The sequence below is a fragment of the Erpetoichthys calabaricus genome, chromosome 5, assembly GCF_900747795.2.
Source record: "Erpetoichthys calabaricus chromosome 5, fErpCal1.3, whole genome shotgun sequence".
NCBI classification, from domain to species: domain Eukaryota; kingdom Metazoa; phylum Chordata; class Cladistia; order Polypteriformes; family Polypteridae; genus Erpetoichthys; species Erpetoichthys calabaricus.
Genome location: NC_041398.2, coordinates 137,364,506 through 137,389,434, shown reverse-complemented (window position 1 = coordinate 137,389,434; position 24,929 = coordinate 137,364,506).

Sequence of the window (24,929 nt, the reverse complement as noted above, 5' to 3'; positions counted from 1 at the left end):
AAACTTCACTGCCATCTCTCCTAAACACCTCCATGCTTCCATAGGTATGTCATCTGGACCAACGGCCTTTCCATTTTTCATCCTCTTCATAGCTGTCCTTACTTCCTCCTTGCTAATCCGTTGCGCTTCCTGATTCACTATATAAATGTAATGAATTATTATTATTATTATTATTATTATCTCCACATCATCCAACCTCTTCTCTCTCTCGTTCTCTTCATTCATTAGCCTCTCAAAGTACTCTTTCCATCTGTTCAACACACTCTCCTCGCTTGTGAATACGTTTCCATCTTTATCCTTTATCACCCTAAGCTGCTGCACATCTTCCCCAGCTCGGCCCCTCTGTCTAGCCTATTGGTACAGGTCCTTTTCTCCCTCCTTAGTGTCCAGCCTCTTATACAACTCATCATACACCTTTTCTTTAGCCTTCGCCACCTCTCTCTTCACCTTGTACCTTATCTCCTTGTACTCTTGTCTACTTTCTACATCTCTCTGACTATCCCACTTCTTTTTTGCCATTCTCTTCCTCTGTATACTGTCCTGCATTTCCTCATTCCACCACCAGGTTTCCTTTTCCTCCTTCCTCTTTCCAGATGTCACACCAAGCACCCTTCTTGCTGTCACCCTTACTACATCTGCTGTAGTTTCCCAGCTGTCTGGTAACTCTTCACTGCCACCCAGTGCCTGTCTCACCTCCTCCCTAAACTCAGCCTTGCGGTCTTCCTTTTTCAGCTTCCACCAGTTGATCCTTGGCTCTGCCCTCATTCTCTTCCTCTTCTTGATCTCCAACGTCATTCTGCAGACCACCATCCTATGCTGCTTAACTACACTTTCCCCTGCCATCACTTTGCAGTCTTCAATCTCCTTCAGATCAACTATTCTGCATAGGATGTAATCTACCTGTGTGCATCATCCTCCACTCTTGTACATAACCCTATGTTCCTCCCTCTTCTTAAAATATGTATTCACCACAGCCATGCCCATCCTTTTGGCAAAATCCACTATCCTCTGACCTTCTTCATTCTTCTCCTTGACACCATACCTACCCATCACCTCCTCGTCTCCACTGTTCCCTTCACCAACATGCCCACTGAAATCCGCACCAATCACCACTTTCTATCCCTTGGGTACACTGTTCATCACTTCATCTAACTCACTCCAAAAATCTTCTTTCTAACCCATTGCACACCCAACTTGCGGTGCATATGCACTAACAACATTCATCATCACACCTCCAATTTCCAGCTTCATAATCATTACTCTGCCTGACACTCGTCACCTCCAAAACACTCTTGACATACTGTTCTTTCAGAATAACTCCTACCCCATTTCTCCTCCCATCCACACCATGATAGAACAATTTGAATCCACCTCCAATCCACCTGGCCTTACTCCCCTTCCATTTAGTCTCTTGTACGCACAATATATCCACCTTTCTTCTCTCCATCATATCTGCTAACTCTCCCCCCTTACCAGTCATACTGCCAACATTCAAAGTTCCTACCCTCAGTTCCACTCTCTTTACTTTCCTCCTCTCCTCCTGCCTCCGGACATGTCTCCCCCCTCTTCTTCTCCTTTTTCAGCCAACAGTAGCCCAATTTCCATCAGCACCCTGTTGGCTAACAGTACTAGTGGCAGTCGTTGTTAACCCGGGGCTCGACCGATCCATCCATCCATCTATTATCCAACCCGCTATATGCTAACTACAGGGTCACGGGGGGCCAATCAATCCGGTATGGAAATTTGTATTGTTGTCCGCATATTGATTTGGCAAAATTTTACACCGGATGCCCTTCCTGACGTAACCCTCCCCATTTATCCGGGCTTGGGACCAGCACGAAGAAACACACTGGTTTGTGCATTCCCCGTGGCTGGGTTTCCTTTATACCAACAGCAATATGTCATAAATGAACCTTTCTTTCTTTTTATTAATTTCCTTGTTTTATAGTCATTCTGGTGTATATTTAGACTAAAGTGTGTGTGTATAGCTATTTCTTTAAGGAACTTCTGTAAAAAGCCAAATTCCCCCCTGGGGACAAATAAAGTTTTATCTATTTTATTTGGCTGTTAGATCAGATTCCTTCCCTTGATGCATCAAGACTCACCACCTGAGTTCAAGAGTATCTGGCAGTGCTTCACAATTTAAAGCACAAGATCGTATGTGGCATTAAAGTATGTCTCCTCTGTACTCAGGAGGTCTGGGAAAGTTGTAAGGTACCATCATCTAAGTGGGTAGCTACTATCACTTGTCACATGTAATGACATGATTGCTGTTACAATGAATAGTATAGACCATCATGTTTGTCAAAGCTATTTTACCTCAGAATAAATTAATCATGGTTTGGCCCAGGGCACCAAGACATAGTATTTGCCAGTCACATCTTGGATAACTTATGTATTAATGGAATGTAACAGCTTATGGCTAACAAAAGCAGCTTCATTCTCACAAGGTGCCCTTATTGTAATATATATATTGTAAAGTGCACCAATTACATTAGGAGAATTGGACAGTGGTGCAAATTGCCATTTTATGTTTTTTTTGTTTTGTTTTTGTTTGTATGTATATCCACACCATACAAAAAATGAATTTAATAATTTAATAAGAATTTTTTGCATTTATATAGCGCTTTCTCACTACTCAAAGCGCTTAGCAATTGCAGGTTAAGGGCCTTTAGCTCCTTGACAGTCAGTTAATAGTTAACAGTACTGCAGACATGATGGTGTGAAGCTTAGCTGAAATACTGCTGAACTTTCGGTCATTTCCGTTAGAAATGACAACAGGTATACGATATAAACTAACAAAATAACAAAAAGATTCTTGAGTGCAAATACACAGCATTGGCCTTCTTACAAGGGAACTAAAATGCTGTCTGTACGTAATATTCATTCTCTTTGAGATGTAATATGTTTGTTACATCAATGCACATTATAATATTGACTCAGTGATATGAATTATTATGCCGCAAGTTATTGGCTGCATTTAACTGCTCGATGAAGGGTGTCATCATTTCCCAATTTCTCCAAAATGTTGTGTACTCATGGGTCACTGTTGCTGTAAATAGATGCATGTACCCCCTTGGCAAGTTTTTTTTTTTATAAATTCTGATGTTTGCATGGGAAGTTGCATACACACATTTCAAGCCTTTTTGTGTGTACACAAGCTTTGTATATGAGACAGGAGAGCCATATGGGTGGATCAAATGTTATTAATAATTTCTTCTCAAATTTGAGAAGAAAAAGTTTTTAAAAGTTGTCAAACTTTCTTCTTCAACCTTCGTGACTTGGTAATTTGTTCAAGATTCTCTCTATTCTTTGTGCGAACAAGTGTTTCCTGGCTTCAGTCTTAAATACCACTAGCGGAAACACCCGGTGTTGCCCAGGAGGAACATAAAGTTTTTTTGTTTTTTTTTTAAATTGTTTGAGAATATAATAATATAAAACAACTTTAATACAAATAAATTAACAAAACAATGAAGAATCACTAATGTGCTTGTCTTGTGGCCTTGTATGTATGTTATCATCCAGTTGATGATTGGAACTGGCTAACTCTAATTCAAAAGGAACAGGCACGCGGTGGTGGTCAAACTTAAAGAATGTTGGCAGTCGCCTCCAGTTTGCCCTCTGGTAGTCGTTCTGAGTGTCAACTGAATGATAACATGCATACAAGACCGCAAGATCACCCCCCACCCTACCCAGAAGGGGGTGGGTTAGGGTAGATTTCACCTAGTTTCATGAAAATCGCTCCAGCCTTTCGGAAGTGTTTGAGAATTTTGAAGACTGAGATTAAATCTCCATACAGCTTTCTTTTCTTGAGACTAAAGTGGCTTAACTCCCTGAGCCTGTCAGAGAAGGACTTAAACTTTGGCACTAGGATGTATTTGATTGCTAACAGAATATCCACGAACATATACAGAAAAAGAAAGTTTAACTACCTTGAAAAAAGGTGTAACCACTGAATTGAATGTACCTCCCAGGAAGGCGTGTGGATTGCATTGAAGCAGGTAAGAAGGGGGATCTTACATCTCCACTATGTCATGTCTTGGCAAACCTGCAATTTTAAAAAACATAGGATGTCTACAAGTCCACAACAACAAAAGGTGGAACAGACACATTTATGAAAAATAGTTATTGTGAACTCAACAAATAGAAAGACAGCAACTGTAAATAGCAACATCAACTGAATAGAGGAGAGAAAAGAGAACTCCAGTAGCAAAGAAAACTTTTTGCAACCAATAAGTAGGACAAGAAATATGTTATTCCAGAATAGCAGAAACCTTTGTTGTTAGGAAAACATACTCTATTTACTTGGTTAATGCTAAAAAACAAACATGCCCATATAGATTATGCAGAAATTTCTAACTTACTTTCACAAATCCATTTCTGGGTTTAGAGGAGACCATAGACTATATCAACAGCACTGGGCACAAATCCATCCCAAGACACATACAGGGGAGCCTAATAAAAAAAGTTTATTTTACGAGCACGTCTTTGGAGATATGGGTGGGGAATCCACACAGAAATGAGATAAATATACAAAAGCCAGAACGTAAATGGCTGGATTTTTGAAGCAGTAGCAACACTAACCACTAGCACACTGTGTTGCCATTACATATTCATTGTCATTTTTCAGTTATGTGTTAAAATTTGTCATTTAATGTTGTCACTTAAATAATAACAGTGTTTTATAAAGAGAGAGGTTAGGAACGCGTGCTGATACAGCGCATTGCTGCACCCACCACATGGCAAATCAACTTAGGATCCCCAGATTAGGACCCAAGTGCAGCCATGCAATGGATGACACCTCAGCACCCCACGAGTTCAGATGGAGTGGAACAGTGTGAGTTTTTTTATGGCGGCTGGAGTACTAATTCTGCCACCAATCCCCAGGTTTCTCCCTGCAGGATGGAGTAGAGTCACTTCAGGTGTTTATGGGATTTGAACCGGCAACCTTCCGATTACCAGTGCAGATCCCTACCTCAGAGGCACCACTCCACCCTGTTTTATAAAGAGTGGAGATTTATTTTGCCATGGTACTTACTGGCCACTTTTTTTTTTTTTTTTTTTTTTAAGAGAAGAAAGCCTTCTGATTTTTGACTGGTTTCTCCCTACAGCAATCCAAACCATTCTATCAGGTCCATATGCAACTCTAAAACTGTATGCTTGATTGATCAACTTTTCTATAGAGCAATGATATGGTATACTATTTTTATATACTTTACTATTATTTCAGGTGGGTTGCACAGTGGTGCAGTAGCAGCACTGTTGCCTTGCAGTAAGGAGACCAGGGTTTGTGCCCTGGGTCGTCTCTCCATGGAGTTTGCATGTTCTCCCCATATCTTTGTGGGTGTCCTCCCACAGTCCAAAGCCATGCAGGTTAGGTGAATTGGTGATGCTAAATTATCCCTACTGCGTGGTTGGGATGTGTGTGGGGTATGTGTGTGCAATGGACTGCCACCCTGTTCTGGATTTGTTTATGCCTTCCACCCCATAGTAGCTGGGATAGGTTCCAGCAGACACCCATGACCCTGTTCTGGACTAAGTGGGTATGAAAATGACTGACTGTTATTTCAGGTTTGAGCAGTCATTTCTTTTTGGTCCTTCTATAAGCTGCTCTCTATAATTTTGTGACACAACTCCCTTAAGTGCTTTCACTAGTGTGTTTAGAGCATGGGAAAGGCACTATATAAATACAATATATTATTATTACTGCTATTATTATTATTATTATTAGCTAGTTTTGAGTACAATGAATGCATTGTTGAATGCATTTTGTGTTATTTTGGAAACAGAAGCTGTATTGTCCCTGTTGATTTAATAATTGCTACAGCTTCACTGTTGGTTCTACTGGTTTTATAAAGTGATTTTCACAAATACGGTACATAGTAGGTGGGCATATCAGGAAATAATGGATAGAATTGTTCACACATTGGAATGGAGTTTGTATATTATAAATTGTAACATCTTAGCCCAATGGTTTTGAAATGTTTGCCGCTGTGGATTTTTCTTTAGTCTTACAATGCCTGAATGGATAAACTCTGGGAACTCCAGTTTCCTACTACATTCCAAGGAACACTGATTAATAGCTCTAATTTGACCCTCTAGGTTGTGAATGTGCTCCCTGTGAACAAATGCCATTCAGCTTTGAGATACATGCCATGATCCTCCTATTGCTGGGGTAGGCTCTGAAATCTAATGACTTAGAATTTAATCAATCAAGTTCAGTAAACTGATAAAAATAAATCATCACATCCAGGACAGGTTCCTTCCTTGTACGCAATGATTCTCACATCTGTGTCAACCACAAGACCCTCAGCCAGATTAAGGTTTGAAAATGGATGGATATAAACAAACAATATACAGAGAAGACATAATGAGGACTATAGGAATGAGGAGCAATTAAAATCCACTGTGCATGTTTAGGCTAATAATGTGCAAAAATGTGTTGGTGGAGGTGGCTAGCAGTTTCTGTGGGTGTGAGTAGGGTACACACTACTGCAAAACTGTAATGCAAAAATTTGAAATTGAAGAACTCAGGGCAGAGTGGTTTTGGTAAGTTAAATCTGTTACAATCAGTATCCCTATGTTTGCATTTGTGCTTTGACCCAGTCCTTCTCAGACTATTCACCACAACTCCTCCTCCAAATGCCCATCAATTTTCAGTTTTTATTTTTTTATTTTTTCATCCCATTGTTTTACAGGAAAAAAAAATAAACAAAACAGAACAAGCATTACCATGTTGATTTCTACATGCAGTATGTTACTACGGTTAGGTCCATAAATATTTGGACAGAGACAACTTTTTTCTAATTTTGGTTCTGTACATTACCACAATGAATTTTAAATGAAACAACTCAGATGCAGTTGAAGTGCAGACTTTCAGCTTTAATTCAGTGGGGTGAACAAAACGATTGCATAAAAATGTGAGGCCCACAAACAATAACTATTTATTTTTTTCCAGGAGTGTGAAGGATGTAAAGCTAAAATACTGATGCCTGGCAAACTTGCCTGACATAAGGTTGGTACACAAAATAAGCACGAAACAATTTTTAACTAATCAATATTACCTGTTCACTTGCATTACTAACAACATTGTGGAAAAGGGTGACCCGGACACAGACAGGCAGACACGTTTCCAGCCATCACCACACGTTTATTTACACTATTATATACAAAGTCTTAAAGTGCACCGCCACAAACCCCAACAGTCTCCCAAAGTCCAGGCTTCTCTCAGCCACCTCTCTTTCCTTCTCACACTCTTCAGGCCTCTCGTTGCCACCTCCTCTCCGACCTCGTCCTTCTCCTCACCCGACTCCAGCCTTGAGTGAAGGGAGGCGGCTCCTTAAATAGGCAGGCGGCTGATGACCACACCCGGCCACCTGCCACAATACTACCCCGCAAGCTGAGACTCCCTAGGGGCCAGCGGCCCATCCCGCAAGGGCAGGTTTTCCTTGGCGGCAAGCCAACACATTCCAGCCTAGGGCCCGGTTCTAAGAAATAAACAGAAAAACAGGGGGCGGAGACATTGCCCTGATGCGGCCCCTCGGCACGCTTCCTCCGAAAATGGGCCAATGCTCTCTGCTCCAATCGGCACCCTTCTCGGCCTCACCATCCGAGTCCTCCATGATCCCCGCCACGGGACTGCCAACGGGAGCACACTCGCTCTTCTCCTGTCATGCTGCGGGTTTTCCCTCTGCCTCGGCAGAGGGCGGCCTCTCTTGAGACGTGTGCACCCAGAACTGATCTGATGTTCACACCCACCTGGCTTGTGGCTCTGGGGTGATCACGCCTGTAATACCCAGCATTACTGTTTATGGCTGTTTGTTGGAACCTCCAAATCCTGCTACCTCCTCCTGTTATGCTTTCTGGTGCTTTGCTATTGCCGCTCATCTTCGCCACCGCACCCGCCCGTCCCACCTGCTCTACTTGGCTGCTTCTCCACTGCTATCAGATAAGTATTGCTCAGTATCATGCTAAAATACTCTCGTGACAAACTCCTTCCTATTAAACAGTTTGTGCAGAGCAATTGGTCTGACTGGAATATACTAAAAGACACCGGTATTTTGCTGCACCCGACATATGTACATCGGGGGTCAGGTCACCACCACCGCTGGGATGCGAATGAAAAGATCACAGGCAGCATTTGCTCAGAAATACTCCGTCCTACTCATGGCCCTGGAAATAGAAGTGTCAGTGTGCCAAATTTACAGTATGTGAAAATAAACTCTGGTCACGACTCTGTGCAAAAAGACGTCTCATTAACTAATATCGCATTGTTTAATTTGAGATCTCTTAATGGCAAAGCATTGGTGCTGTCAGAATTCATCACTAACACCAGACTTGATATGCTGTGTTTAACGGAGATTTGGCAAAAGCCGAATGAATTTACGTCTCACAGAGGTGACACCACCTGGTTACACTTTCCTCACAGAGCTTCGTAGCTCAAGCCAAGGCAGAGGACTTGCAGTAATTGTCAGAATGGAGTTAAACATCAAAAGAATCCCAATTGATTGTCCATTGTCTTTCAAGTGTCTGGCTCTTAAACTAATAATGGAATCAGGTCCTGTCTTATTCATTTGTCTTTATTATCCTCCAAAATACAATGCATCCTTCTTATCTGATCTGACTAAACTATTAACCCACTTAAGTTCCTTTTCCCAGAGAGTCATTCTTCTTGGTGATTTCAACATCCATATTGACATCTCCACATCTAAACTGAGAAATGAATTCCTATCCTTCCTGGACTGTTTTGACTTGACATAACATGTTGATTTTCCCACCCAATCTGGTGGTCATATATTGGATCTGATCTGTACATCTGAACTATCTGTTGCCGACACTTACAGCACTGATTTGGGACTCTCTGACCATAAAGCAGTACTTTTCACTGTCTCATTACCTCTCCCTTCTTTTACCTGTAAACGACAAATTTCTTACAGAAACCTTAAAATATCTGTCCCTCTATCCTTTCTGGATCCATTTCTGATCTTTTACTCTCTGCACCTATTCCATCAACACTAGATAGTCTTGTTGACCACTATAACACAGCCCTTCATTTAGCATTAGATAAAACAGCTCCTTTAAAACATAAGGAGGTTTCAGCATTCAGCTCCTTGGTACAATTCAGAATTACAATCTATGAAAGCAGCTGGCCGATGCCTTGAGAGAACGTCACGCGAGTCTGGCCTCACCGTGCACATCCAGGCTTTCTCTGACCACCAAAGAGCTTATAGAGAAGCACAAATTGCTGCCAAGAACACCCATTATGACAGAAAAATAGAAAATGACCACGATAACCCAAGGGTTTTGTTCTCTTTAGTTAATAAACTACTCCAACCCGGATCTGGCCCAACTACCTCTTCTACTGAAGTCTTTGAGAAATTCCTCCCCTTTTTCCATAACAATATTAATGATCTAAATAATTCAACTAACATAAATACATCATCTGTTTATATCTTTCCCTGTTTTCCCACTCCATCCAGCTCCTTCTCTAAGTTCTCACCAGTCACATCTGAGTTTGTTAATAACATGCTTTGTAAGATGAGGCCGACTACTTGTGTACTGGACCCCATCCCCAGCACACTACTTAAATCCTGCCTTCATGCCATAATCCCGACTATTACAACAATAATAAACTCATACCTTGACACTGGCTTTGTGCCACTCACTTTTAAAACCGCTTCTGTAACCCCAATGTTAAAGTCTGGTCTTGATGCTGACAATCTTACCAATTTTCTGCCTATTTCCCACTTATACCTTTTCTTTCAAAAGTTCTTGAGCGTGTTGTAGCTTCCCAACTCAGCAACTACTTAACTTCTAATAATTTGATGGAACCTTTTCAGTCTGGTTTCAGGGCGCGGCACAGCTGTCAAACTGCTCTGCTACGGGTAACCAATGATTTGCTTATGGCAGCAGACTCTGAACAAACCAGCATATTAATTCTGTTAGACCTCAGTGCAGTATTTGACACTGTCAGACATGGCATTCTACTGTCCAGAATGGAGTACATGCTGTGTATCTCTGGCACTGCCCTCCAGTGGTTCAAGTCCTATCTGACTAATTAATAGGCAAGAGTTTATTAATCTTGGCTAGCACAGTGCCAGTCATACAAGGAGTTCCACAGGGCTCTGTCTTCGGTCCTCTGCTTTTCTGTATTTATATTCTTCCCCTTGGCCATATTATTCGTATCTATGGACTGGGTTATCATTTTTATGCAAACGATTCTCAACTCTATTTCAATGTTAAAAGTGAAACTTCATCAGAGCTTTCTCAGCACACAACTTTCCTCAGTGAATTTAAAACCTGGATGGAATAGAACTCTTTAAATTTAAATTGCAACAAAACTGAACTCCTGCAAATTGGGAATAAAGTGCAACTTAATAAAATGAGCTCCTTCCCAGTCAATCTTGGCGGTGATCTCATCAGACCTGCCTCTACTGCAAAGAATCTTGGTGTCATTTTTAATTCCTCCCTTTCTTATTCCACCCACAAAAATCTCATTAAGAAACATTCTTACTTTCACTTCCGGAACATATGTGTTCTCTCCTTCCTTTCCTTTTCTAATGCTGAGAAACTTGTCCATGCTTTTATCACATCCCGCATCGATTATTGTAATTCCCTACTGGCAGGTGCCCCTTCTAATCTTATATCACAGCTCCAGCTTATTCAAAACTCAGCTGCAAGAGTCCTTACACGGACCAGCAGCTGTGAGAACATAACACCCATCCTGCTTCGCCTTCACTGGCTCCCTGTGTCTTACAGAATTGAATATAAAATTCTACTAATAACCTGCAAAGCCTTATATAACCTCGCGCCAAACTACATCAGTGACCTTCTCCATCACTATGGGCCTGTCCGCCCACTAAGGTCCTCTGATTCTGGCAATCTTGTTGTACCCCACACTAACCTACACTCCATGGGTGACAAGGCTTTCAGCTGTATAGCGCCCAGACCCTGGAATGACCTACTGAAATTAATTAGATCAGCTGACTCCATGAATTCTTTTAAAAAACAACTCAAAACTCATCTGTTCAGGAAGGCTTTTAGCTCTACCCGACTTTATTACCCTTCTTTCAGTTTACCTCTATGTCAAGATGCTCATGTAACCTGTGTGTGTGTGTGTGTGTGCTGTGTTATGTGTGTTATGTTGTCTGTTAGGCTTTTTTCTCTGAATTTACTATCTTACTCTTCTTTATTTATTTATCTGTTTTAGTACAATGCTATATACTGTATACCCTGCCGTTCTTTCTTAAACTCTGAAGTGCCTTGAGCATGAGAAAAGCGCTAAATAAATGAAATGTATTATTATTATTATTAATGTGAAAAGTGTGCAAGATCGGAAACAAAAAAACCATGTCCAAAATGACAACTTATGTTCAAATGACATAGCATTTTCAAATAATTGTGTTTTCATGCATGGAAGTGTGTGTGTGTGTGAGTATGCGTGTGTGTGTGTGTGCGTGGGTGTGTGTGCGTGCGTGTGTGTGCGTGCGTGTGTGTGCGTGTTTGCGTGTGTGTGTGCGCGTGAGCATGAGAGAGGCAGAGACAGATTTGATATCATTCAAGTGGTTACTGGAATATAAAATAAATACTTTTGCAAAGATATAATGAAACAAGTGTGCTTTTATTCAAGAATAAAACTGAATAAAAAAAAAAAATTTAAGAAACAACAAGATACCAAGAAGACATGATTCACCCACGTTTGTATGTCTTCTTATATCCCTTCAGTGACATCTTTTACAAGTAGCAAAACTTTACATCGGCTGTTTCAGACTCAAATCAAATGTGCAGTATATTTTTATTATGTAATAGTAATGATAAGAGCAGCTCACTTGTCAATCCTGCAACCTCTTGATTTAGAAACAGCCGTTCTTACCTCATTTCTTTTTCTTCAGTTATATTCTTGAATAAAGCCTCACTTGTTTTGTTATACCTTTTGTGAAAGTATTAATTTAATATTTGGACTTAAGTTTTCACACATTATACACTTCACATCAGCGTTTTGTCATTATTATAACATGACAAAAGTTTCTGTTTTAATTATGTGTTCGACATTTCTTGCCACGCATTTCCTGTCTTTCTACATGTACCCAGGTCATTGTTGACACGGAACACACATAAAATGTATGTATTCAAAATAACGATTTATTATTGTTCCAATACAACTCCAGACACCTCACTGCCAGATAAACAGACTTAAGCTGGGAGAACTTCAGCTATGTTTTTGGGGGATGAGATAGCAGGCTGGCTGCTGCCTATGCTGATTAACACATCTGCAAAACAAAGACACTAATGAAGAGGTGTGAAGGAATTTAAGGTGGCTTGGTATTGCAATTTTTTTTGTAGGCTTCAAGGATTCTAGTGTTAATACTATCCTATACTGGTATTACTGTTCTTTAATAAATACCAAGTTGCTGTTAAATTCTAATGCTTTGTTTTCATATCTAGAGAGATTGAAGTAATAAGGTAAATATTTGGAGCACCTGGAGCAGTAAGGAAGTTCTATATGATCTGAACTGCAAGGTTTTATTGGACTGACAATAAGAGCTCTATCCAAAACAGTGCGTTAAAGTAAGACATCAGTGGTTGATGAATGGCCAATAATCCCAGGATGCTGAGCCTTTGTATGTTTAAATATATTTTTGGAGACCAAAGTAATATTTAGATCTGAGATATATCTAAAACAGTGCACCTTGTTTGCGCCTATGATAAGTAAGTATCTTGAAGTACTAGGGAATGATGGATTGTGCAAGTGTTAGTCATACGGCACTTGTGTGGGTTAAAGTGCTAGATAATAATGGACTGTGTATACGTCATTCACAATGTACATTTGTGGTTGGGGTCTGTGTGTATGTGTAGATCTATGTATGTATGTGTTTATCCTTAAGGTGTAAGAGTAGACCAACCTGGCAACAAACCTGATGAGTACACTTATCCTGGAAGAAAATAAGTAAAGGATAAGTAGAGGGGAATACCATGGTAATACAATAACACAGCAGCATTTTTTACATATTCTTGAGGCAAAGTCATCTATTAGACCATCATACAACAGCTTCGGTGCAACGTCTGAGTGGATGCTGATGATAGGCAAGCTTCTAATATGATCTTATGCTGTGAATGACTTCAAGTATGTCGTGATCAGCTTAAGTTTTGAAAAACTTTGCTCAGCAGATGCAACTGTAACGGAGAAGGTTGCTGTAATCTATAGATTTGAACTTTAATAGTATTCAATGGTAATGACATACCTATTGATTTGTTTCCTTTATAAAAGACCTAATTAGTAGTAGTAATAATAATAATAATAATAATAATAATAATAATAATAATAATAATAATAATAATAATAATAATAATGGTCCAGAGTATCAACATGCTGTTACTCTTTCTAACTAGATATAGCCAACAGTTTCACTTGTGGTAACAAAAACAAAAATAGCAATTTTAATACTACTACTACTAATAATAATAATAATAATATCCTCTTTAATAAAATCCCTGTGTGCCTCCAGGTGTCCGTGTGTGTGTGTCTTCTGGTGAAGTGCGCATGCACGGGGCACGGTGCGATGCACGATATTACTGTCAGAGAAAGTTACAGGCATTTTACGGAAATACAAACCAGTATTACTGCGAGAGGAAATTAAAGGTACACAATACAGTGACGCATATTACAGCCACATACAAGCCAGTATTATTGTCAGAGAAAATTAAAGGCATATTACCGCCAGAAAAAATTAAAGGTATATTACGGACGTACAAGCCAGCAGACGTAAAAGACAGTATTACTGTCACAGAAAATTAAAGACACACAATACACGGCGGCAGCCCACGAAGAACGGTCAGCTCAGCAAGTAAACATCAACAAAAGAAAGACTGAAAGACAAAGAAAAATACGACCAACATAAAGAATGAGGTCAAGGTCCCTTGCCATTTAATATAGACTGTTCCTACTAATGTTTATGCACTACTGTTCTAGCGCCCGTTATTGTAACGGGCTTAATGACTAGTTAAGTATATAAAATACTACTACAAGTACAACTACTAGTACTATTACTACTGATAATAATAATAATAAAAAAAAATAAAAACTTATAATACAACTAATAAACATGCTTAATAAACTTGCTTAGTGCAGTCAATACAGATCAAAATAAAGCTGAATATTTAGATATTTTAAAAAAATGAACATGTTAATATATCACCTACACTTATTTATCCACAATTTATCTAAACTTCATTTTGTCCTTCCAATGACAGCAGATAGCAATAAAGCATTAAATAAATAAGTAAGGTTAGTTACTCAATAAAATAATTGCTCTTTTTTTAATGTCAGTGTCGGTGACAAACGTGTCCTCAATACAGCAATACTCAGTACTTCATATGTCGACTAACATTAGCAGCCTTTAACAATGTGTAGGTCCTGAGATGTATAATTGGTGGTAATAACTATTCCTCAACCATGTGTCTGCTAGGAACTGTAACATCATATAATATTTGTTAAATACTTGATATCAAAAGTATTACACATAATTATATTGTTACTCCAGTAAACTGCTAGCTTTAGCGTGGTGGCAACTGATGTAATATTAGCTAGCTTAGTGGATGTTGGACAAATGTAGATGTTAAAACACACCTGCAAGTGTAGCATGAGCGTCTCCTCGTACTTCAGTTTTTTTTTTTTTTTCTGTGCTCCTGATTAATGAAAATTGTCACAACAGTTGGGATCACACACACATAGCCTCTATCTATGGTCCTTCAATTACAGGCCCCACACGCAGTGCATGAACAGCAAACAGGATGGGGCAGCTCTACTCATATTTTCTTATATTACAACTTAATATGAAAATGAACAAAAACCTACCCTTACATAGGGATATGTTCGGCTAGAAACTACAAATAGGTTCTTGAAGTTGTTTAGCAGCAGAATCAACCACTATATCATCTTGTTGCCTTGTGTTTAATGTACGCTTACCCATCAAATTATTAGGAACACCTGTTTATTCAAGAAATTATCTAATCTGCCAATCATGTCGGCAGCAGTGCAGGTGATGGTGGCAGACAGGACGGTTTGAGTATTTCCATAACTACTGATCTCCTTGGGTTTTTGTGCACAGCTGCCTTTAGAGTTTACTAAATGGGAAATGTTTTCTTGGTAGACCAATCAATCTAATACCAATCAATCACTGCATGAATGTCATGAACGTTTGAGTTTTTTTGCTAATCATGTGCATCCCTCTATAACCACTATTTAACCATCTTCTAATTGCTACTTCCAGCATGATAACATACCATGTCACAAAGCAAAAGTCATCTCAAGCTGGTTTCATGAACATGATAATAAGTTTAGTGACTTTCAGTGGTCTTGCCAGTCACCAGGTCTGAATCCAATAGAACACCTTTGGGATGTGGTCGAATTGGTGATTCACAGCATGAATGTGCAGCTGACAAATCTGCAGAAACATCTCAAAGGAATAACAGGCTGTTTTGAGAGCAAAAGGAAGCCCTATGCAGTATTAATATAGTATTCTAATAATTTATTTTGTGTGTGTACTTTTTTTAAAAGGTCACATTTAAATACACTTCATAAATATTGCTGCAAGGCCTGTTACTGCAGTCATTCCCAAGTTTCAAATATACAGAATACACAATGTCTGTCTACCCCTTATATTTGCCCTTTGGTAGCAACTGTCTGGATTGTACATGTGATTTTTGACAATCTTTAAAATACAGTGCTTTAAAGATTTCAGATTTTCTAAATAAAAAATGAATTTTTCCTCTGCTGCTGAATGTGCCAGATGAATTATTTTGTACATAACGTAGCTTTACAAAATGCAATGGCCATTTTAGACATATATAAATTGCTAAAATGTTAACATAAATACACAAAAAAAAATATTAAAGAAAATAATCATTACAGAAAGACTTTGTCCATAGATTGCAGAACAGATAAAATAGGAGAAAAAAATCTTTATTTAACATTTTGTTGTTTTAATATGATATTCAAGTCTTTACAAAGGCTGCCTATCTAATCCTTTCAGTACAACCTGCTTAGCCTCAGGCTCTTATATATTAAAATATCCTGAGAAACATCAAATAAACAATTTGTGCAATGCAGTAGGATCATTTTGAAAATATAAATGTATTTTGAAAGATTTACATAAGTCAAGTATATTGCTTATTCATCTGAAGTAAATAGATTATGACATAAAGGACTATCGCAATGGTAAAGTTGACACTAATTTTGATGCTTGAGGGTTCAAATATTAATCGCATGCTGTCAGACAACCATGGCTGTGGTATACAGATAAATATATCAAGCATGAAGGTTAGGTCAATTCGGAAGTTAATTATTTATTTTTAGATTTATGCAAATTTGGTCAGCTTTATAATTATCTCAGACTTAAATGGTAATAGGCTCTGCTTAAACATTTCATGAAACAAAACATTTAGTCAAAAAATGAAGTAACACAGAGAATATGTTAAAAACTAAATTAGCAGCATCTAATTGCATGAAGGGCAAGGGGATAAAATGTTGAATTACAATATTTACACCTAATTAAATTCTCGTTTCTCTGATCAAAGATCGTTTGACATGACCCAGAGTTTTTACACAAACATTACTTGAATAAATAAAGTAAACTGGATTTCTGCATTAACTGTTGCCAGGCAGTGGAATAGTAGGTTGCTTGATTTCCTTACGCCTGAACAAGGGATGCATTCATTTAAGAACAAATTTACTTGTTGTGTGTGCTCTGCACTTCACAAACATATAATGTGACATGCGTAATTTACTTTATGTGTTTGACAAAGGACTGTTACAATGGACTACCTAAACTGGAACTTTACAATGTTTCAGAATATGTAATTAATGTTATTGATTAAATTTTGGCTTGCTTGGTTGCAGTACAGTCTATAAGTCCCTGTACAGTTGATAGAGCAATTAGCCAGAGGCATCATGTAAATTTAAAATAACATGACATGTCCTCTTTATTCGCTAACTATTTTAGAAGTTTTGATACACCTGCTTTGACAAGTACACATTTAAAAACAAGCATAATACATAGAAAAAAGAAAATAATGAACACTAGTACACCTACTAATTCATTTGGCATGCATAACAAAAGAGAAGATCTCCACAAAAACACCCACATCTAACTTGTGCATTAAGTCCCATCACAAGGACAGAACTTATTTACTTTTTTATTAATTTTGTTGTTTTTAACAGAAGAGTTTATATGAGGAGGTGTGCTATATTATTGATTGGCAATTTATTTTGTTTTAATACTATTAAATTGTGAGTTGTTTTAATTAGGCATATGGACAATAAATTTTACTAGAATGATAATTCATTTTCAGTCTTGCTTAATTCAGTATAGGCCATGGGTCCAGAGGTTATATCAGCAATTTTAAGTACAAGGCATGAATTAGCCTTAAATACAAAGGAAAGGTGCTCTATAAATAAAATGCATCATTATTATTATTAGCTGGGATGCCAATCCATCTCATATTACGTTCATGCACAATGGAGCCAGTTTAACCATTCAAGCAAACATGCATGTGTCTGGGATGTCGGGGGGAAAAACCCATATAGACAATTGCATAATGTGCTAACTACACACAATCAGTGCTCAGACTGCGATTTAAGTCATTTACACCAACACATATTGGAACATACAGTGCATGCCATAGAAGCTCAGCTACTGACTGCACTGCAATCAACAGAGGGCATATGATGTATTAACTTTGTGCTTGAGCATTTTTCTTACTTAATCAGAAATGCCAGGTAAAACTGGAGTCAAGTTACCTTGTAACTACCAATGCTCAAAATACCTCAGCCAGTTGCTAAACTCCCAGGCCTGATGCCTGGAAATAGCTCACACTAAGTCAAGTCAACCTTGTAGTCTGCTCACAAGTTTCCCAATCTTAATTCCCCTGTTGACAGTGAAAAGACAGTAAATCATAAAATATAAAAGTGAAAGGTGAATATATTGTAAACAAAAATGAACATATGAAAATAGATAATATACAGTACCCTAAAATATAAAGTAAATTAATAAATAACAAAAACAGCCAAATATTTATATATACCAAAAATACACCTTGCTAAATAAATCCTATATACAGTCCATACAAAAATATTCCCCCAAATAATCACTACACACTATACAATACAGTAAATATCATAAACCAAACATATATAAAGTCCAGACCGAAACAGTGACTGGGATGATGGCGAAAAATTAAGAAGCTAGCCTAAATTCTTGAAGTAAAACTGATGCCAAATGATTGATGGTAATGATGGTGCTTCCATGAAGTAAATAAAGCAGAACAAAACCAGAACAATCTCACCAATTTGAGTCTCAGCAGATGCAAATTCTTTTCCATGTTGAACCCAGAGCAAATGTCCAACAGTGCAGAGGTGGATTCTGGAAGGCCCTCCGCCCTGGTAGCAATAATACAAAATTGTTTAGCATATTCAGTCAAGATAGTGAAAGTTGTGGTATGAAAACATAATGAAACAGCAACTGAGGTCTAAAGCTCCCTATTTATAGAAGTACCCTGGAAATGTTTTTTACCAGAAACAGGAAGTCCCACCTTAAAGGGTCAGCAGCTGTCAATTATGTGTCTTCCCCATTTTATCTCAATGGGTGGGTTGCTTCTACACAATGAACAACTCACAGAATCAATTGAACAGACCAATACAAATGACAAAAAATAATGTAGCCTGCTACAACCTGTGTTTCTGATACTAATGGAGTTAAGTATGGATTTAAAAAAGGGGAAATATTTGAACTGCCTTAGAGAATACTACCTTCTAATACTAGAGGAGAAAGTTAAAAAGTTCAGGGAAGACTCTGTTTGGATTTCTATCATATTGGACTGCCAGATATACAATATGAATTTATGTTGATACATACTGAAGACCAAAACCGGTATGGGACACAATAATAACAACCGTTTTTTTGTCCACCTTATTTATGTTCTACATTTATAGTTTTGACTTAAAAAGACAAATTCTGGTTCCAAACATTATAGATTTCTGTTTCAATTAAATACATTAATTGTGTCATGTGAAAATTATTATTGCCTAATATAAGTCATGAAAATTGTTCATATATTATCATAATTGCTTACACATTCATTAAGGTAATGTATTTTAAGCTCTGACTAGAATTTTGTGGGAAGTCACATTCATAATTTTACAATCGATTAATACTGATTGCTACAGTGCATAAGATCATTTCAGAGAAACAAGCAACCAGCATTCTGCAGCCTTAAAAGATTTTGTAGCACAATATAATTGTAAATATTTTGTCAAGTTTTAGTAATTTATTCACTTTACTAGGGTAGCTGATGAGACAAAATAAAGTCCACATAAAGCCAGCATTGCAGTCCTGTCAAACTGCCTTATTGATTTAGCTCGTCACAAACCAGTGGGCTGAATCTAATGATTGTTGCATTGTTGCTACATTTATATTTCAAAGTGTATATTGTGAGGTCTCCCTAGCTTTTATAAATGCTATCTTTAAAACACCTTGATGGCTGCAGCTCCTGTCATTGATCAAGATAAACATTTATCCACCTTAAAGCACTTTAAAGCCTTTTATGAAGGTAAAAATATTCTGCGTATTTGCATTTTCAGTAATTTATCCACTTTACTACTGAACCTGAGGAGACAAAATAAAGCTCACATACATCAGTCTTCTGAATTTATATGATTTAGTCAACTGTGCCATTTGTTTTCCTATTCGAAGAAGAGGGTTGAGACGATCAATTGTTGCAATACTTATTACTTTGTAAATATGAATACCACATGACAACATGTCACTCTAACGGGAAAAAAGGCGAAGAACATTAAGAAAATATCAAACTATGTATAACACAAAGCAAACAGAAAGCAAGCAAAAAACCCAGCTGCCTTCACAGGTTTAGATTTCTGATTATGTGGAAGAGGGGCAAGGAATACTTCTCAACTTTCTCTCCTCCTGTTTCACTGTGGTACTTATGCCCTAACTCTTTTGAGCGCATCCCTCCAGGTCACAGAACCTTTGCTGTAATCCTCCTTCAGACTCAAGGCTCAATTAGGCCATGGTAGTGTTATAACAGAAAGGTTGGGATTTCAAAAGGGAAATAAAAATAAAAGATCTATTGCCCGAGAGAGAAAGAATTAAAACACCAAACTATTAAACCCAAAGCGCAAACCAAAAAAAGTTGTAACACAAATAAAGTTTGTTTCCTAAATGCTTTCCTAATTATTTTTAAGACGCCTAAAAGTTGAACTAATACTATGCTTTTCACTTGTCTTGCGGAGTGGTGGCTCTGAGGCTAGGGATCTGCACTGGCAATCGGAAGGTTGCTGATTCAAATCCCGTAAATGCCAATAGGGACTCTGCTCTGTTGGGCCCTTGAGCAAGGCCCTTAACCTGCAATTGCTGAGTGCTTTAAGTAGTGAGATAAACAATATTTAAATGCAAAGAAGTATTATTATTCAATACAAAATTTGGGCAAACATACATATGCCATCTTTCATAGTGGCGATGTGGTCACCTGGTAATAATGGACACAAACAACAATATGGTGGTGCTCATAAAAACAATGCAGAAAATGTTAGCATTCATTAAGAAAGAATGTAATGAAATAGGGAGAGGGAAGTCTGGGCATCTCTGCTCAAGCTGCTGCCCCCGCGACCCAACCTCGGATAAGCGGGAGACAATGGATGGATGGATGGATGGATGTAATGAAATAAATAAAGATAACAAACTTAAGATATCTGAAATTTGCCAAAACTGACTCATGATGATTCTAAACAAGTTATTACCTGGGAGGTATCAATTAGAATTCATCCCTTAACCCCTCTTATCATATTTGATTTCCTCTTGGCCACATGCATTTAGATGCATTGCTAGTGATTATCTTTTTTTTTAGTTTTCTTCTCATATGATTACAGGGGCAGTACATATAAAATAGGACATTTAAATTAACGAAGTTATTACACCAGTACATTTCAAATATTATGGTGATTCTTAACATTTTGCCATAACTTTCTGACACATGTAAATTACTTCAATGTGCATTTTCCTTCCATATTTATACAAGTTTTCTCTTGGAATGGGATTTTATTTTTTTGCAGCTCCTAAACTGACCTGGTGTGAGTGAGTAAAGATGCACAGGATGTAGCCTGCTGGCATTTCTTCTGTGGCAGCTGACTGCACGACTCCTCTAAAGTCAGGATACCCTCAGACAAGCATGCATCTAATAAGGAAGACATGGTTAAATAAAAAGAATAAATGGATTTACATTTTAGGAGCCAGAGCTGAAAATCCTAATACATATTTTTAAAAGGGAAGCTGCAATCATACATGTCAGTATGAAAAACATTCTTCTAGACCCGAACAAAGTGAAATAATTTGAACAAAAGGGTTTAAAACGTTTGTTGCAGGGAACATAGCAGATCTCATTGTATTTGACAATGAATCCATTTGGAATCAGGCAAGAATAGGACTGGTTATGCTGCAATGAACCTGGCATAAGAAAAAAAGCTTTATTTCTGGGGGGAAAGGGTAAAAACAATCTATGAAGAAACAGTAACAAAGAAAAAGAAAAGGATATAAACATGCCACGAGTACAAACTCTTCCATGATGGCTCCAGAGGAGAATCACCAACAAAACAAAATCGATCCAACTTTTTGTTCTGTTTATGTAACACATCACTCAAATAGAACTTTGTTTTTCCAAAAAACTCCATTTGAGGATATTGATCTTGATAAAATCAAAATATTGCATCTTGCTCGCTGCAAGTAAGGCACATTTCTTTATAAATAAATGGTGAATTTTATTCAGATTCCAATAAAGTAACTTTTACATTAATTTATGAAATAGTTATTTCAATATCACTTTTAAATTTTGTAAAATGCAATAACCTGTCTTTCTAGTTATAAAACTATTTGAAGCTGAGATAAAGGAATAAACGTTTGTGCTGTAACATTGAATAGAGAGCAAGCTGTAGCAGAAACATAAATTGGCTAAATCATTTTTAAAATTCAAGCCTTATAATATATTATAATAATTGTTCAGATATTTGTCATCTCACCATATTTTATTCAGTAGAATGCTATTTTCATATCTACAAGTGTAACATTTTTTAAATTAGCATTACATATGACATCTGCCTACCAGACAAACACAGACATTCACCTTTTTTGTGAACACGACCCTGACACCCTGTGGACGCGCCAGCTTCCTGAACACCCTGCTGAGGATAAAGCAGGTTTATAAAATGAATGAACACAAAAGCCATTTTCCCACCAATGCTCATACTTTTTAAGTGCCTCAGAATTACTACTAGAAATTGCACTAAATATCTGACTAGGATATGAATTTGTCCTACATCAGAATAGGAGATGAGAAATAGTTACGAAGAATCCAATTCCCACTCCCAGCCAAGAGTTGGATTGTAATTTGAAAATGAATGACATCATAGTTTTACAACCCCGCTGCAAATTTGTACTCATAATTTTGTACTTTTCTGATACTAATGCTAAGGCTTCAAAACAAATCATAATAATAATATCCAAAGTAGTAGGAGAAATAGAAAATGGAAAACATAATAAGGTAGGATATTACACTAAGCTGCACATAATCCTTACCAATTCTCAACAACATCAAACATAAGACTGTAATGAGCACCAAGATGGAAAGACAGACACACACAATGAATGAGAGTAAAGCCTGATAGTTGGTAAATTTAACTAAAAATGAATGATCCGCAGCTGTACATTCTCAAGAATCACCGTCCCACTGTTACAGCTTCAGGAAATGACTCGTAAAGAATTGCTGTAAGTCACGTTCACTACCCAGTGAATCATTTTCCAGAGTCATGTCTCTTTGTGATTACCACCTTATTTATGCAAAGCTGTATTAATCTAACACCCAAGGAGCCTCTGTCTGCCTCCATGAACCTTTCTAAGCTTGTAAAGTTTAATGGTAATGTTTCAGGTGTTCATGGAATGCAGTGCTCAGAGTACCTGTGTAAATTTTTGCTGTCAACCACCCATCTAGTACTGTTTGTCTTCAGGGTAATATGCTACAGTACAGTTTGCATCCATGATCACCTGAGTGTTGGGGCAAATGATGTGCCTCCTAATTTGCATCAATGCAGCTTGCTTTAAAATTACCTCACATGATTATGTGCCGAAAAGTATGAATCTGCTTATTACCTCATGCATTGTAAGGGTGTTCAAAGTTTAGTACAAAATGAAAGAAATATTTGGTTGTGACATACATAAATCATTGCATTGCAAAGCTCCATTTTCACTGTGGCCAAAAATGTAACATTACTAATACTTTCTTTTTGGATGAGAGCGCATGGCTTCTCTGCGTAGATGAATCGATTACATAACATCCAAGATTTGTTACAGATATTATCCTATCTCTGTCAATATCAATAGTTTTTATTAGCATTTAGTATATAGTAGCATTTCCAAAACATTCAGCCTTTCAGGGGATGTGTGTGATGATCTCTGCTTGATCCCATCTTCTGGCAGCTACTAGCGACTTCAGACAGCACACAGCCTCTCTAATATCTTGGTGAAGTTAGAAATAGTTTCTTAAATTAGGCAAATTGATAAAATGCTTTGGCTACTACTTCTAACAGTAGAGCTAAATTTTCATTACTCTGTGATTTCTGAGCTAGTTAGAACTGTTTTCCTACTCTGAGACACTTGATAAATATGGACGTAGTTCTCTTTTTTTCCCTTTAAAAAAAGCTTGTCTACCTTTAGCCAGAGATCCTAGATTAACAAATTAATAATACCTAAGTGAAATAGTCATGGATTTCATCAAAGGATAATATTTTACCATTATTTATTTAAATTGGTTTATCATAAATAATCAGTCTGGTATCACACTTACAGAAGACCATACTGTATGTATAATGTATGCTATTCTGTGGTAATTTTGGAGCCATGCATGCTGAGTACACTGCCTTTTTCTATTTGAGGGCATGCACAGGGAAAATTTACTTATTGTTTTTATTGTTTCTGCCGCTTTTCTACATTACCTTTATCTAAGCTTTTTGAGCTATGCTAATCAAGCCCTACATTTACATTGTTCCGTATGTGGTTTACTAAGGTTATTAGTAGAATTTATAGAGGACAATGCCTATTAGCATTGCACATAATTGTAATTTGGTTGTTGTAAGAAACCAGCCAAGAACAACATAAAGTGTTGGGGCACCCAAAGGCAAACCCTGTAAAATTGATGGGAAAAAAAACCAAAAACAATTTACAATTAGTATTGAGAATGTCTTTTTAGGTGGGAGTCTAATGGCAACTGCCTAAGATGGTGGATCCTTCAGATTTAATCATTTCCAGCATTTGCGGCAGGAAGAGATGGGTCCAGGTGGATGGACACCAGAAGTGATGTCAGTGGTGTCAAAGCCATCAATCTTCATGTATGCAGAGAGAGGAAAAGAAAAGGTGTTAGTACACAATGCCAACCCCTGGAGCAGTGGGTACTTGCCATTACCTTAAGCTGTCCCCAATGTGCACGCACGTGACACTGCCTACACTTTGAATACAAGATGGTGTAATGATTAGTGCTGTCATCTTACTGCTCCAAAGCCATACGTTCAAATTCCAGGCCTGGGACAGTAATTGTGCGAAGTTTGCATATTCTTCCTGTGACTGTATGGGTTTTTCTACTCATACACTAATTTTGCTTCCACATTTTAAAGATGTGCATGTTAAGATCACTAAATTGGTCACCATAAGCAAGTGCTTGGTTGTACATGGGTATGCCCGAGAATGGCTGTGACTAATGCCATCAGAATACAATATGGCACTTAGGAAACCTCATTGAATGAGGCTAGGTTGATTATAAATTGATAGACACCTATTTACTGTCAGTATAATGTGGAACTGGCATAAGTAATGACC